A 16569-nucleotide genomic window follows, 5' to 3' on the forward strand; every position below is an offset into this window, starting at 1 on the left:
TATTTTCACAAAAATAATTCCCGTTAGCCTCCTCTACAGTGTGTTTAAAGACAGAGTCTGTCAGTGAAGTTGGCTGCAAACACCATGCGAATGGGGTCTCTCACATGTAGGTATCTGAAGTTCCAAAATTACCGCGGAATGTTCCGACAGCGTACGAGCCATATGACTGTTCATGACTACCCATGTACCAGCAACCGCAGTGGCCAACCACAGATCCAGGCATGCACACGTCCTGTGCACATAAGACACAAACGTACTCTAGCTCACATCAGGGTGTTGCAAGCACCATACATCATGCAGCCCTCCTGTCTCCAATAGTCCCAGCAGAACCTCTGAAGCATTCTTGGGTCACGCCAGTCCCTGTCCCATACGATCCATCGCCATATCCAAACATACATTGAATTCATTGAAGTCGCCACCCCAGACAATCTCCACGGCAGGAAAGCCCAAAATGTGATGCCACACATCTACAAAAAAGGCCGGGTCATCAACGTTTAGGCCGTAGACATTTCCCACCAAGTACACTCACTCCCCTAGCTGACCATGCACCAATGCTACATGACCATGTTCATCCATTTCGGTCCATATAACAGTAAAGGGAACCCCGCATTTCACCAGAATCAGCACACCCCGTGAATAGGTAGAATAGGAAGATGCCACCCACACCCCGGCCCAGCGCGCACCCATAGACTTTTCAGAATGTTTTGTGAGGTGCGTCTCCTGCAGAAAAGCCACCTGCACGTCCATTCTATCCAAATAGGCCAATACAGGTCTGAATTTGTTGGGGGCATTCAGGCCTCAGACATTCCATGTTAGGAACTTTACAATACAACTCATCATGGTTAACAGTCACAACAATATCCTTTAGGAGATAAATCAGGAGTAAGTGCCCACATCCATGAATAATAAGATGAATACATTGACATTGTAGAAAATAAGTGCCATACTACAACCCCCTCCCACAACCCCCCACCCACTTCAGCATCCCCAACTCGCTAAAGTCATCCCAACCCTGTCCTAAACCCCAAGCAAAAAAGCAAAGCAAACCAGTGCAGATGGGGTACACCCATGTGGGGGGGCGTCAGAGCGCTACTAACCTCCTAGCTCGTAGGAGTGGCTGAGAAGACCTGATAGATGTGCCTGTCACACTATAACACAATGTGCACAGTCCCCAGCATGGGAGAGACTTGTGTAGGCCACTAGGCCCAGAAATAGCAACCTGAAAAAAACAGGAGCTGTGTGAACAATATCACAGTATTGTGCAAAAACCGTCAATAGAGCTACATTGCAAAAGGTGGGCAGACAGGCCCCTACTGTTCCTCATAATCCCAAGAGACCTGAGATTCACGCCGTGCCCGCTTCAGTTGTTTAGCTTGTTCCAGGGCAGCCTTGGGGTTGGTGAACATTTTTGAGGCCCCCTTGGGACCAATACGCAGGCGAGCAGGATATAGCATAGCATAGGGAACACCTTCGTAGTGTAAGAACTTTTTAAAAGCGCCAAACTCACGCCTTGCAGCCTGCACTGCAACTGTAAAATGGGGAAAGAATGACAGAGAGTTGCCGTGATGAACAATATCACCCTTGTCCCGGGCCATACGCAAAACAACATCTCGATCCCTGTAATTCAACAGGTGCACTATATCGCGTGAGGAGGAGCCCCTGGGACAGGCCGCGCTGCAAGGGAGCTGTGTGCCCATTCAACAATAAACATCGGGGACAGCTGTTCAGTACCAAATATGTCCTTAATCAGACCCTCCACAAACACCTCCATCTTGCCAACAATTGTGGATTCTGGCAGTCCCGTAATCCGAATGTTATTGTGCCAGGAATGGGCCTTCAAATCCTCGTTCTTGGCTTGAATGAGAGACAGGACCTTCTCCATGTTCAGCGTTTTCCTGGTGACCTCACTCAGTTCATCCTCCATCGCAGACACACATTGTTCTACCTCTCCCATATGTGTATTCTGCTCCTCGAGCTGCGCCGACATATGATCCAGTCAGTTGCTCACGGCTGCCATCATCCCCTCTATGGATTGTAGACTGCGCTGCATGACCAACAGCGTTGTCTCCAGGGTGGGGGGCCCTGCAGTTGGGGCGTCAGATTCAGAGTCCAAGGCCACCCTCTGTGAAGATTTAGAGGATTTGTGGGCCTCAAACATGAGGCGACGTTGGGTTTTGTCAGTCCGCCCCATACCAGTGACAGCTAATCCAAATGAGAGTCCACCGGCCTAATGTGCCCAAATGGCCGTTCCTCACAGTCTGAGGGCCCAGGGGGCATGTAGACCACCAGCAACTGTATGCAAATGGAGCAGTCCCAACCACAATAAAGAAAGTGATATCCACAGCAGCAGTGAGGAGGCGCAGCAACTGCACCAGAATGCAGCGATGTCAGATGCGTTGGCACCCCAGGCGCAGAGCAACCCGCAACAAGTAAAATGTCTGCACAATGCAGTCTATTTCAGAATCTGGAAGACATTGAGATGCTCCACCACACACTAGTGAATTTTCAACTGGGTCAGCAGATGAGGGGGAGCCATAGGCCACGGCGCTATCACCACGGCGAAATCACCACCACGACCAGGAAACAAGCAATGGGCCCAAGAAGAAAAGCAGCTACGCTGCGCCCAGTACAACAACAATAGTCCCAATCCAGTATCCCTCAAGCGCCTCCTATTCCACCACACAGGAGCGAAGTCAGCCAGATAGCCCCAGGAGCTTCCGCATCTTCCAGAAACTATCATGTGCAACCTGCACCCCCTCACGAGCACCAGCACCCCGCCACAGCTCGCGGGTCTCGGCCCAAACTCCAGCCCATGCCGCCTCAGCAGTCACTGGCCTGGGTCAGACCGACCCCCCCTCACCACCACCGGCGCCAAGCGTTCAGGAGTCAGCACAGATCCACCTTTCAGTACAGGACAGGCAAAGCGGGATCGGCGGGCCCCGACTCAGCAGGGGTATGGCTCCGTCACCTTCTCCTGTAGCAGGGGTACAGCGCGCCCAGCAAATTAGCCACACAGGGAGCAGGCAGCCAGCAAGCACCAAGTATGCAAAGCAATCCGGGACAGCTCCATTGGCAGCAAGAGAGTTCCCGCTGGGTGTGGGGAAACACAGCAGCAGTCACGGCTCGCCGATTTCAGGGCCTCACGGGGCCGCCATTTTGTGAGGAGGGTACCGGGACCAGGTACACCTAGCCAGCAGTCGCGTCGGCAGTATCAGGCGACAAACTTGGCCCTCATCCAGTCAGGATTCCCCAAAGGTGAGGAGCGCACCTTTTTTTGCTCTTCAATGTCATGTGATAGGCGGATATTGGGCGGCTAAGGGCTCAGCCGAGCAGAGCCTCTCTAAAGAGTAGCCATCTTGCTGTGCGCTCCAGGGTTTGGGGAAATTGACACCAATTCTACATTCAGTTACAAAGTGAAACAATGAATATAAAAAGCATTGATAGTTCTTAAGGTGGAACCTCACTCATCAGGCTCTTTCTTGAGTTTCCAAAGAAAATTATCCTGCATCACAGGTTGTATAAAAAGCTACAATTATTGGCTGGCAAGTAGAAGTGAGAGAAGGGAGGCTAAAGGGATGGGCAGAAATGTAAGGCTCATTTGGCTGTCACTATGTTTGGTAATTGTGCTCTGTCTTGTCCTCTCTGTCATTTGATGTTATTTCTGTATGTCCTTTATACCCATGCTTTCCTGCTCCTTCTGTATTGTATATACGTAGAAGCTATGTAGAAGCAGTTGCAGTGTCATGTGAAGTTACATAGTTTAACTTGAATTTCTCGTTTTGATATAAATATTTCTCATAGTTGATCCCAGTAATATAATGTAAAATGGTCTCACATTAAAGATGCATAAAAAAAGGCAGGGGCGTAGCTAAGTCAGTAAGATTCGGGAGTGGGGTGTGAATATCAAAAATCCCCAACTAAAAAAGCAGTGGACCGTATGGTAAATGGGTGAGATGACGAAGGTGTGGGATGAACTATTCCCATGAGGAGCAAGGTCAGGACTGATTTCCATTAGGTGGGCCACTTTATCTGATTTAGAGTTTGGTGGATAGGTACTCTGTTGCAACCGTGACTGAGTACCCTGCCCATGATGCTCAGGGTCTGCCCATCCGATTTTGAGTTGGGCAGACCACAGGTTTTATGTCAAATGAATAAAATGTACTCCGTCAGTGTAAAACTTTCTCTGCTGGCCTAGAGTGGACAGTCGGGTGGCTTTATTTTACTGTCCGTCACTGCCAGGTATATCCAGGTGGTGAGGAACCATTTGAAAAAGTGACCCTCACACTACAGCCCCTCTGTCTAGGGTGGCACGTTGGGTGTAACATAATGGTTTGGAATGTTGCTCAATGGGATTGCCAGTGGTTAGACTGTTTGCAAGCGTTCTCCCATCACTTTTTGGCAGTTTGCTTTCCAGTAGTATGGCTGGAAACCTGAGACTGGTGCAGCTTTCCAAGCCAACTATTGCCAATGTTTGTGAATTTTAAAGAGTTGTAAAGTTGCATCCATTCAAAGAGTTCTTCTGTGAGTGCAGGTGTGCTACTTTCTTGGTAAACCAATCAATATACATATTTAAGTTCCTGATCCCAAAAATTAACTAGTTGAAACCTCTTAGTCAAATCAGGATAATGAGAAAAACCAACAGACATAGCAGACCCAACTCAGGACCCCAAGAAACAACTACCAGGCTAAGAGTGCATGCCCCTGGAAAAAGGTCATAGATGACAAATAACAGTTCAAACTAATGTGTAGAAACTACTGGATGTTAGAAAAGCCCTGAAAATAGCGTGTTTATGAGAAGGATGTCAAACACAAATCTTTCACAATCCTATTGAGTGGGACAAAATGCAACACTGACTATATTTCAGTGACAGATGATGGCAGAATGTCGAGACATTTAGATTTTTTTTTAATTTTTATGTTGCGTAGTACACCCGCTGGATGCTGGACAAAGAACAATATAGTGATGATCAGCATCACATACATTGCAAATTATCAACAGCATTGCCCAACTGTGATGGACGTTTACACTTACACATAACTGTCCCAAGGGAACAGTATTTGTCATCACTTCAATAAATATTATTGCATTTCCCATGTCTTAACATATTAGACTCATGTTGAATATCATTAAACGACATTTGTATAAAGGAGTACGTTGTAAGTATCTCGGCTGGGTAAAGTGTCAATCAACATAGTATTACATTTTCCAGGGACAACCTGTTTTTCTAGCCAAAGAATTATTCTTATTTATACTGCTATAATGACTTGAGAATATAACCAGAACACAGTAACTGAAATACATCAGCACAAGCTGAATCAGACTCCATGCAGTGAAGGCTTGTTGTCTTTCTCTCTTTTTGAACCAAAACAAGTGGAATAAACTTCCTCTAGTCATCCACCAGGAGAAAATGTTTCCACAGTTCAAATAAAATATGTAAAACAAGGATCTTTTCTCGGGAAATGAGGCCCTTTAGACCCACGTACATTTCAAAGCACCAGGACCCACTTCCCAGGGAACAGAGAAGTTTATAAACCTGTGGCGGCTGGTAAAATTTGAAAGTGTAGGGCTGAAAGAACCAATATATATATAGCCCCAAGTGAAAAAGTGTGCTTGTTTCTTCAAATGGACGTTCAAAGGGTTTAGAATTCCAGCACAGCACAAACCACCACTGGTATTAACTTACATTACATGGTAACCATGTTGAAAGCCGTTGGGCTGTGGAAAGAATTATGAGGTGATACTATTGGCAGAATGTGCTCTAGATCAGTGTTTGTAACTTAATATTTATTATAATTAATTATTTATGAAAATTATGCATCTCCAATGGCCATGCACTGGGGGAAAAATAATTCTATACAAAAAGTGAAATTCATAAACATATAAAGTTTCATAATTGGCAATCACACACATATGATATTCTTTTATGATCCAAATCAATAATGCACACTGCAACGTTCCACTGGTATTACTCTAAACTAAAATATTTTTTTTAATTCCATTTTGTTATCTAAAGAATGCCTAACTTCTTTTTAATATTGAAATCATTGGACAACTCCTGGTGGCCTGCTGAACTGTGACCTTCTCCAACCCCATGAAACTGTATATGAGAAACCTGACCTTTCAGGGCACCTTGGGTGACTGCCCTTTTCCAGCTCTTGCAACACGGGTAACAACTCATTCCCCAGGATGCAGTCAATGGGCACCTGGGGAAAGACTATGACCCCTCCTTTGGGTCACTTACCCACCCCTTTCCAGTGTTACCAGAGCCATAGGTTGGAAGAAGTCCTGTTGATGGGTCTGAGTATCTCCACATACCTGCTGAGTGTACTGATATGGGCAAGCCAGCCTTTCCACTAGCATGGTCTGGCTGGCACCAGTTTCTCTCAGAGCAGTGACAGGGGTCTAATTAACTGTTGATGACTCCCACCCTCAGGGATCACTAGCTCAGTCTCTGACTCTATCTCCCAACTAAGGGAGACTAGGGCATTTTCTATCATCTGGTTCTGATGACTATTTACCCATAAGGCCATATTGGCCACCCCTTTAGAGATCCCATCAGTGGGTGGTTTCTTAGGATAGATAGAACCCCCCTGCTGGTGTTCCAACTCAGAACAATCAAAGCACCAGGGCTGGAAATGGGGCGCCCTGAGCCACTGCCCATCAGAATCTCCCCCACCAATTTCTCAGAAGGGGTTTGGGACCCTAACCAAACCCCCCCTTTATTTTGGTACTATCTGTGGCATCATTGACCTCCTTCTCACTTTGCTGTGGTAAACCTGAACATCCTTCTTGGGGCAACTCTAGGGCACCTTCTGGACACTCTGAACCAGAGGTCTGCTTCCTGGGTAAGCTCCATGGGTGAAGTGAGCTTGCTGTCAATTAGCTGTTGGTGCACATCTGTAAAGCAAGTACTGTGCATATGCTGTGTCAGAATTAGGTCACACAACCCATTGCAATCACTTACTTTACTGTCCCTATACCAACCACAATGTCTCTCACTTGAGTAGTCTAAGAAATCCACCAAACACTGGCTTGGCAGTTTCTGGTTGTTCCTGAACCCGTGTGATACTTCTCTGGGGTCAGCCGAACCTTGGTGAGTAAAATGGCTTCTAATGTAATACCAATTCTAGTCCCCCTTTGTCTCACTGTCTGGGAAAAATACACAAAGGGCAACTGTTTACAGCCATGTGACCCAGGAAAATGGCTGCAGACGCCAAATGGTTAGGGCAAGAAAATGCCAGCCTTCTAAAAGTTGCATTTTCAGTGACTTAAAATCAGACTTAACCATTAAAGAGGATTTTAAATTACAATTATTTAGAGACCAAAATGGACATGTAAAACTTAAAAGTACATGTCCAATTTTTTTTAACAACAACAAATGAAAGGAGTGTCCCCAGGACCCAAGGTCCTAGCACGGAGAAGGAGGATTATGGAAAGAAAGAGTTCTTTCTTTTTTAGTAAACTACTCACTCACCGACCTGGTCGGTGACATGCTTCATCATCGAGGTCCACCTGAGTGACAGAGTGCCACTCAGGTGTGCTTCGACCCCTGCAACTGCAGCGGAGCTGGTTTATTTGTGAATGAGTGAAGTGGTAAAGTTAAAAAGTGTGCTACGTGTACTCCCTATAGACTTTAATGTGGAGTCAGTATGACACTAATAAAAGCAGGTGGGATAATACTATTGGTGTAATTCGACCAAGGAGTATCAGTCTTTGAGTGAAGAAATGGTCAACATGTTTCAACCGTGTATAGATTGTCGGTTTTCGTCAGGACCAAGAGAAATGAGCCGGGGGGTCTGCACACGCTAAGGCACACCCATCCCTGACGGATGTATGACGTTACAACGCATACTTTTACAACGCCTACCTTTACAACGCGTTTTTTACAACGCATACCATTACAACGCCTAATGCTTTTAGGCGCTGGATAGTGAATAGTTTAATTTACTATTCCAACTCCAGTCCCCGTGGATAGTAGGGAAGGTTATTGGATAGTAAATTAACCTTTTCCCTATCCTAGAGCGCCCCCCAGAGCAATGCGTTGTAATAGTTTGCGTTGTAAAAGTTGCGTTGTAATGGTAGGTCGTTGTAAAAGTTTCGTTGTAAAGGTTGTTTACCATCCCTGACCCAATAGTGTTCTAGACCGTGTACTTATGGTTTAGCTTTCTTACAACCTTTTCTGTAAGGGCAATCTGAACCAATAAAACACAGCATAGTGATGGTGCAAGGGTATTCATTTGTGTTACAATTTGCTCCATGCGGTATGCTTATCGTCTCCGTGATGTTCGGTTTTGCATGCAAAACTTCATTCAAACGTGCATGCTATATCACACCATTCCATGAGGTGCCAAATTGTGACCCAGCTGGGTGTCTTATCAAGTTTATGTACATGCCCACTTTGCATTCACCTTCAATTTGTGGGTGTCTAGCGTTCAACGTAGTGATTTTACGGACGCTACATGACGGCATTAAGTCAAGATGTGCATACAGTCGGCGGACATATATACACACGATCACGCAAACTAAGATGAGGTGGCCAAGGTATCTTTCACTAGTGATCTGATTTTGAAAATTAAGTGCGATGTCATGGAAAAGTACACTCAATAGCGGACTTACTAGTAACTATTAGTAAAGGAACCCCATGGATGCCGGTCGGGGGCCGCCTATGAGCGTTCTGTGGACAGAAAAAAACAACATATACGAGCGTTTTTGTTCAGTGGAAACTCGTGGTCAGAAAATCCATTCTAGGATCTCGGGGTAGTAAAGCGTGGGTCTAGCTTCCCCACCCTCTCCCCCAGACACTTACTTGTCAAAAGGCAATGGCCCGTCAGATACCTATCCATTCCGTATGGCATCCCGAGGATAGTGCGAGCTGCACTTCCGTGTGTTTTAAACGGGTGCCGTGCGATTGGATCAATGTTGGCCAATCAGAGCGCGCAGTCCTCGGTCAGGTGACAGCGGCTCTGGTGGCGAGTTCGTAGCGTTTTAAGGGATCGAGTCTCAAGTTTGTTGTTATTGTAACATCGAGGGGGTCTGTGAAAAGTGTCATGTTAATCGCAATTCGAACTTTACTGTTCATTTTTAAAATTGAGAGATAATATTAATGATCAAAGGTAATGTCCAAGTTTCCTATATGTGACAAACGGAAGATTGATGCACATTGTAGTCCAGTGGGCTCTGGCGGAATTTGTCTCTCCATGAGACTGCTAAAGGCAGTTTTTCATGCACAAAGTTTTGGGTTGGAATCAAAACTGTACAATGCTATAGCTTTTGGGATCATAACCCTGAGATGTGTATTAGTTAAAAGGGGCATATAAGCAAGGAGTGTGAAGATAATGGTGGCTAGTGCACTTTGTTCAATGTAGGCCACATATTGTCTTGTTTAGTCCTGATTTTATACAAACTGGTCAGTGCATAAATCATCTTTGTCTAACCGTGTACCAGGGTATGTTGTCATTCAAGCCAGATATGTTGGTGGAGAGTCTATAAAACCATTCCTGTTTTTTTTCGACAAAACGTTGTGTGGTATTCCCGCCTGGTTGGACACGTTCAATTATGGTCCACCTCATGTCATTCATGGTGTGGTTCATCGCCAGGAAGTGTTCTGTTAGTTTGGTGGTCGCCTTTTTGCACCTGATTGTGCTTCTATGTTCACAGATGCGTTGTTTGACTTTCCTCCCGGTCATACCCACATATTGTAAGCCACAAGGGCAGGTCACTAGGTAGACCACGCTTTGACTGTTGCAATTAGCGTGGGTCCTCTGTATCCAGACTTTTCCTATTTCCAGTTGTAGGGTTTTTGTGGCAGTGCTCAGGTGGCACACACTGCAATTACCACATGGGTAGTGGCCAGTGACTTTAGACAGACCCCATGCGCTGAGTACTGTGGTTTCTTCATTTGTCCTACCTAGTTTGGGACGGGTATGTACAAGTGTATCTCTTATACTTCTTGCTCGTTTAAATGAGAACAGTGGTTTTTCCCAGTGAAGATTCCCAGTGTTCAGTATTTTCCAATGTTTGTTGTAGCATTTTGTCATTTTGTTGGACAATGTATTGAATGTGGTGACACAAGTAAGAGGTGGCTCGTTTTAAGAAGTTGAAGGAGACTTTTCGTGTCCTGAAGATAGGTTTTGGTATTTTGTACCATTTCCTTGAAAAAGCAATCGCAATATCTGGAAAGAGGCTCCAAGAGAGACCCGATACCAGACACAATCGGTCTTCCGGGTGGTGGTGTTTTATTCTTGTGCATCTTAGGCAGTACGTAAAAGTACGGGATCTTTTCTTCACTCGTATTCAGAAAGTCAGCTTCCTGTTTTGTGATGAAGCTGCTGGATTCAGCTAGGTCCACTAGCGATTTTATTTCCTGTTTCAAAGCCTTTGTGGGGTCAGTGGTCAGTGGTAGGTAGTTCTTAGTGTCTGATAAAAGGCGTAGCCACTCAGTTTGATATGCTGCCTTGTCTAGTACCACTATCCCTCCTCCCTTGTCTGCTGGTTTTATAACAATCTCCTCGCAGTTCCTCAGATTCTCCAGGGCTTGTTTTTCATTTTTGTTCATGCTGCAGAAAGGTCTGTCTTCTTTCATTTTCTCATTATCATTCTATACTGCCTGTTCAAAAATGGATATTTCTACAGGTGTAGTGTGATACTCATTGGTCAAATTACACCAATAGTAGTATCCCACCTGCTTTTATTAGTGTCACACTGACTCCACATTAAAGTCTATAGGGAGTACACGTAGCACACTTTTTAACTTCACCACTTCACTCATTGACAAATAAACCAGCTCCGCTGCAGTTGCAGGCGTTGAAGCACACCTGAGTGGCACTCGGTCACTCGGGTGGACCCTGATGATGAAGCGTGTCACTGACCAGGTCGGTGAGTGAGGGGTTTACTAAAAAAGAAAGAACTCTTTCTTTCCATAATCCTCGTTCTCCGTGCTAGGACCTTGGGTCCTGGGGGCACTCCTTTCATTTGTTGTTGTTTAATTGATTCTAGGGGACTAAGGAGTGGAACCCCTTCAAAACCCTCACTCTCTCTTTGTTTATTACGTAGCCTAGGCAGCGCACAGCTGTGAGAGTTCTCTTCCTTACACAAGGAACACTACTCTAGCAAATATGGGCGAAAACCAAGGTTTATCTTTCACTAATGAGGAGGTGGAGGCCATTCTATCCGAAACCTCTATGTTTGCAGATGCGAGCATAGCTCAAACAATTGCACAAACCACTGACTGGGAGAAACTGTCAGACATGAAAAGGGACAGGATTAGAACCATACTACATGGGACCATTTTACGAGAATATCTGACAAACAACACCGCCCCCAAAGGGCTTCTGGTAACCAACGCACCTAGGATTTTTCTGAATGATCCCATCTTCAGACGAGATTGGGCCCAGATCGTGTGGCACTGCACACGCGATTGGATGGTACTGATTATAAAGACAGCAGTCAAACTATCTGAGGCTATCATGATAGAAATCCAACAGACAGAGAGCCACATAAGAACTACAATTACCGGCTACAAGAAAAGACTAGATGAGATAAACAAAGAACTTAATGAATAAAATGATAATCTTACACAACAGAAAGCACAAAAACTACAGAAGGATCTCAAAAGATTCTCATATGTTAAAACATATCCCTATTCTGACCCCGATTTTAAACCGCGACAAAGGGGAGATAGGAATTCAGAAGCATCTAGCGATGACTCTTCAATCAGCAGCGGGTCAAGCACAGACAGAGGGGAAGAGGCAGAGGCCAGCCCCCAGGGCAACACTACAACACACCAAGGATGGGTAACTACCCAGGCCCATTTAATGCACACTACCAGTTCCAAGGATACGGTTGGCAACCGCCATTTCCGCAACCGATGTTCCCCCAGAACACTTTTCGCCCGCCTTCTTTAGGGATGGGTCGGAGAGGAAGAGGACGACGCAAGGGGAACAATCAGGTACACTGGGAGGAACAAGACAGTGTGGGCAACCACACAAGAAGCAAGAAACATACACCACAAGCAGGGACAAGCAACACCAAAACCTAGTGACCAATCTATCCGCTAGGGTCTTAACTGAGGTGGAATTGAGTACACTCAACAAAGGACTAGGCTTTGTCCCCACCGCTAGAGTAGACAAATTTGCACTACCTGTGAACTGGCCGGTTTCTTTAGAAAAGTAAAATTAAAAGCATACTTTGAGAAAGGAAATAAGACCCATGATACACAGACTCAACGTGACACAGGCCTGTGGAATAAATCCACTTTCCTACCACCCCCTCACACTACACCTGTAGAAATATCCACTTTCGAACAGGCAGTATACAATGATATTGAGAAAATGAAAGAAGACAGACCTTTCTGCAACATGAACAAAAATGAAAGATAAGCCCTGGAGAATCTGAGGAACTGCGAGGAGATTGTTATAAAACCAGCAGAAAAGGGAGGAGGGATAGTGGTACTAGACAAGGCAGCATATCAAACTGAGTGGCTACGCCTTTTATCAGACACTAAGATCTACCTACCACTGACCACCGACCCCACACAGGCTTTGAAACAGGAAATAAAATCGCTAGTGGACCTAGCTGAATCCAGCAGCTACACCACGAAACAGGAAGCTGACTTTCTGAATACGAGTGAAGAAAAGATCCCGTACTTTTACGTACTGCCTAAGAAGCACAAGAATAAAACACCACCACCCAGAAGACCGATTGTGTCTGGCATCGGGTCTCTCCTGGAGCCTCTTTCCAGATATTGCGATTGCTTTTTCAAGGAAATGGTACAAAATACCAAAACCAATCTTCAGGACATGAAAAGTCTCCTTCAACTTCTTAAAACCATCCAAGTAAACGAAGCAACGATCCTTGTGAGCTTTGATATTGAAAGCCTTTACACTAGCCTGCCCCAAGATGAAACCTTAGGGGCCTTATATATGAAAGCCTTGCGCCACCGATGCGTCACTTTTCCCCATGTTAAAAGTGACGCACCGGCGGCGCAAGGCCTTCATAAATAAGGCCCTAGAGGTTTTAGGCAAGGTACTAGATGAAACCACCTGGCATTACAATGTCCCAAAACACTTTGTCCTGGAATGTGCTACCTTAGCGCTAAAAATGATTTTTAGTTTGAGGGGGCCCTCTTTTTGCAAATTGGGGCTTACATCTATAGGGAGCACCTTCGCTCCTAGCGTAGCTGGACTATACATCTTTGACTTTGAGAAAAAAGTTCATCCTGGGGGAAGGAAACCCCTTTGGAGAACACATTGTTTTTTGGAAGAGATATATTTACGACGTCCTTGCCATTTGGCAAGGACTGGAGGATACCCTGAGTGAATTCATCACGTGGATTAACACGTGTGACAAAAACTCAAATTTACCCACTCATCTGACAGTAAGACCATGATATTTCTGGATCTAGTAATAACAAAAGAAGACGGGGGTCTACAAACCAGAACCCATCACAAGCCCACAGCCAAAAACAATGCCCTGAGATACAAGAGCTTCCATCCGAGGGCACTGAAAGAAAACCTTCCGTATGGCCAGTATCTCCGCTTGAGAAGAAATTGCAGCAATCTAGAAGACTACCAGAGCCAGGAAAAAGATCTGACTGAAAAGCTGTCAGACAGAGGCTATCCTAACCATATCCTGAATAAAGGCCAAAAAAGAGCCTGAAACCAGCCAAGAGACGCTCTCCTTGAAGATAAAGTGAAGGAGGACAAACAGCCACCTCTTACCTGTGTCACCACATTCAATACATTGTCCAACAAAATGACAAAATGCATCAACAAACATTGGAAAATACTGAACACTGGGAATCTTCACTGGGAAAAACCACTGTTCTCATTTAAACGAGCAAGAAGTATAAGAGATACACTTGTGCATACCCGTCCCAAACTAGGTAGGACAAATGAAGAAACCACAGTACTCAGCGCATGGGGTCTGCCTAAAGTCACTGGCCACTACCCATGTGGTAATTGCAGTGTGTTCCACCTGACCACAGCCACAAAAACCCTACAACTGGAAATAGGAAAAGTCTGGACACAGCGGACCCACACTAATTGCAACAGTCAAAGCGTGGTCTACCTAGTGATCTGCCCTTGTGGCTTACAATATGTGGGTATGACCGGGAGGAAAGTCAAACAACTCATCTGTGAACATAGAAGCACAATCAGGTGCTAAAAGGCGACCACCAAACTAACAGAACACTTCCTGGCGATGACCCACACCACGAATGACATGAGGTGGACCATAATTGAACTTGTCCAACCAGGCGGGAATACCACACAATGTTTGTTCGAGAAAGAACAGAGATGGATTTATAGACTCTCCACCAACATATCTGGCTTGAATGACAACATACCCTGGTACACGGTTAGACAAAGATGATCCATGCACTGACCAGTTTGTATAAACTGAGGACTAAACAACACAATATGTGGCCTACATTCAACAAAGTGCACTAGCCACCATTATCTTCACACTCCTTGCTTAGATGCCCCTTTTAACTAATACACATCTCAGGGTTATGATCCCAAGAGCTATAGCATTGTACAGTATTGATACCAACCCAAAACTTTGTGCATGAAAAACTGCCTTTAGCAGTCTCATGGAGAGACAACTTCCGCCAGAGCCCACTGGACTACAATGTGCATCAATATTCCGTTTGTCACATATAGGAAACTTGGACATTAACTTTGATCATTAATATTATCTCGCAATTTTAAAAATGAACAATGAAGTTCGAATTGCGGTTAACATGACACTTTTCACAGACCCCCTCGATGTTATAATACCAACAAACTTGAGACTCGATCCCTTAAAACGCTACGAACTCACCACCAGAGCCGCGGTCACCTGACCGAGGACTGCGCGCTCTGCTGGCCAACGTTAATCCAATCCCACGGCACCCGTTTAAAACACACGGAAGTGCAGCTCGCACTATCCTGGGGATGCCGTATGGAAGGGATAGGTATCTGACGGGCCATTGCCTTTTGACATGTAAGTGTCTGAGCGAGAGGGTGGGGAAGCTAGGCCCACGCTTTACTACCCCGAGATCCTAGAATGGATTTTCTGACCACGAGTTTCCACTGAACAAAAACGCTCGTATATGTTGCTTTTTCTGTCCACAGAACGCTCATAGGCGGCCCCCGACCAGCATCCATGGGGTTCCTTTACTAATAGTTACTAGTAAGTCCGCTGTTGAGTGTACTTTTCCATGACATCGCCCTTAATTTTAAAATCTGATCACTAGGGAAAGATACCTTGGCCACCTCACCTTAGTTTGCGTGATCGTGTGTATATATGTAAGCTGACTGTATGCACATCTTGACTTAATGCAGTCATGTAGCATCGGTCAAATCACTACGTTGAACGCTAGACACCCACTAATTAAAGGTGAATGCAAAGTGGGCATGTACATAAACTTGATAAGACACCCAGCTGGGTCACAATTTGGCACCTCATGGAATGGTGTGATATAGCATGCACATTTGAACAAATTTTTCCATGCAAAACCGATCATCACGGAGACGATAAGCATACTGCATGGAGCAATTAAGAACACAAATGTATACCCTTGCACCATCACTATGCTGTGTTTTATTGTTTCAGATTGCCCTTACACAGAAGGTTGTAAGAAAGCTAAACCGTAAGTACACGGTCTAGCACACTGGTGAGTCAGGGACGGGTGCGCCATAGCGTGTGCAGACCCCCCCCCCGGCTCATTTCTCTTGGTCCTGACGAAAACCGACAATCTATACACGGTTGAAACATGTTGACCATTTCTTCACTCAAAGACTGATACTCCTTGGTCGAATTACACCAATAGTAGTATCCCACCTCCTTTTATTAGTGTCATACTGACTCCACATTAAAGTCTATAGGGATTACACGTAGCACACTTTTTAACTTCACCACTTCACTCATTCACAAATAAACCGGCTCCGCTGCAGTTGCAGGCGTCGAAGCACACCTGAATGGCACTCTGTCACTCAGGTGGACCTCGATGATGAAGCATGTCACCGACCAGGTCGGTGAGTGAGTAGTTTACTAAAAAAGAAAGAACTCTTTCTTTCCATAATCCTCGTTCTCCGTGCTAGGACCTTGGGTCCTGGGGACACTCCTTTCATTTGTTGTTTAATTGATTCTAGGGGACTAAGGAGTGGAACCCCTTCAAAACCCTCACTCTCTCTTTGTTTATTACTCAATTTGTTTTAACCCCTTTGCTGCGTTTGTCGGCCAACGGCTGTCGCGAGCACTACCTCTGTAGTGCTGCGCACTCCATTGGCCGACGTGGAACCACCCACTCCGCAAAACCACTGCACCGCGCGGAATTGCCGCTGCAGTTAAGCAATAAAGTATACTGCACCCAGCCATGCGGGCTGTTAAGGGCCCACCTAAGGAATGAGTTATATGGTAGTTGAAGGAGTTTTAGGCCTAGCAAGTGCTTATTTTACAAGTTGAATCATCAGGTTAAAACTGCACACAGCTGCAGTAGCAGGCCTGAGACATGTATTAAAGGCTACTTAAGTGGATTGTGCAACAAGTGCTGCAGGCCCACTAGTACCATTTAATTTACAGGCCAT

This window comes from Lissotriton helveticus, chromosome 8, assembly GCF_964261635.1.
Source record: "Lissotriton helveticus chromosome 8, aLisHel1.1, whole genome shotgun sequence".
Taxonomy (NCBI): domain Eukaryota; kingdom Metazoa; phylum Chordata; class Amphibia; order Caudata; family Salamandridae; genus Lissotriton; species Lissotriton helveticus.